Raw genomic sequence first — 1,390 nt, forward strand, 5'->3', positions numbered from 1 at the left:
TTTACGATCACTTTCTTAATGATATTATGATATGGAGACAATTGTATGCTCCAGAAAAATGTCCTTATGGTGCGACACCTGTTGGCTTTTTCATTAGTTACCTGTTCAACTGCTTTGATGTTTCATAGTCAGTGAATTCGAAACTCTCTGGATGGCTAAGGGAATAGACTTTTGTGCACGATACTGCATATAAAATCATTATATAAATATAAGCAGAATAAAATAAAATACTGGCTGGTGCATCTCCTCTTTATTGACTGAATAACATTATTTCATCATTAGTAATAACGAAAAATCAGGTAGATAAAATATGATAAACAGTAGAAATCCCATTACAATTCATAAACTGTTTTGTTAGCATAAGAATCGCATCAGATTACGTCAAACGAAAGCAATTTTTAATGTGAATACAATGTGCTTATTTGCAAACATAATTAACAAAAAGGCGGAGAAATGTTCATCCATTTAACAAGAAAATTTTGATACATAGCCTCATTTAGGTGGAATGTTTGGTTCCTAAAATGAATTAGAGAACTTGTATCTGGTTTTCTTGTAAATGGCTAATTAAAGATTGAACATATCCACCTTTACCAAGATTGGATATTAACTAAATATTCTACAACTCTTGTTTAATTATTACTTTTTTTGCGTCACTCATCTGTGCAAAACATTTAAAATTTTCAGCATTGCAGTCTACCTATACTCAACAAATTAGATAGCAATATAGCTTAAAATATTTGACAATCATTCTGTGTAACAAAATTCCCTTTGATGTATTAACTGAATTTCAAACATGATATTGGATTAATTTTGCATCCCATTCCATCTATGCCAAAGCCTCAGTCTTCCTGCTCACAATCACATAAGTAGAAAGGGCAGAAAGGTTCCACCTCTCGAAAACAGTTGATGTTACAAAACTCATCGAACATTTCTTCTCCAAACCAGGGACCAATTGCATGGCAAGGAGTAGGTGGCACCTCAGTCTCTGGTGTTTCCGATGTGGTTACATCCCTTTCCAGCAATGGTTTTGCTCTGTCGAGATAATATCTCCATTTAATTCGTTCGAAGGACAAGAAACTTTAAACGGAAATATCGGATTCAAATGTTCTGGATATTGGAGAGAAATCCATGATTAAAAGAACATTTTATTGAATCTTTCAGTTTTATTTGATAGAATTCAATTGCAATAATTCACGTCAGCATTGAAACCCAAAGACGAATCGCGTGATTGTTATTGGAGCGAAAAATTTATGAAGATTTCTTTATGGAAACAAATAAGAGAATACATTTGCAAACAACTCATGGTTTGAGTTAATAACAAAGCTTCTCTGACTCCAATGCAAACTGACCAGTTAACAAAAAAATCAAAGAATTAGGTTGATACTTTAAA

The 1,390-nt window shown here is 32.8% G+C and overlaps 1 long non-coding RNA gene across 1 annotated transcript in view; it reads right to left on the minus strand.

Annotated features, from left to right (window-relative positions):
- Positions 1-235: 235 nt before the first annotated feature.
- Positions 236-1,390, minus strand: part of LOC135217717 (uncharacterized) — a 2,173-nt gene continuing 1,018 nt past the window's right edge. Inside the window, exon 4 of the long non-coding RNA XR_010315173.1 lies at positions 236-1,032. This is a non-coding gene — a long non-coding RNA (uncharacterized LOC135217717). The remainder of the gene's footprint in view (positions 1,033-1,390) is intronic.

Source organism: Macrobrachium nipponense, chromosome 7 (genome assembly GCF_015104395.2).
Source record: "Macrobrachium nipponense isolate FS-2020 chromosome 7, ASM1510439v2, whole genome shotgun sequence".
Classification (NCBI taxonomy): Eukaryota; Metazoa; Arthropoda; class Malacostraca; order Decapoda; family Palaemonidae; genus Macrobrachium; species Macrobrachium nipponense.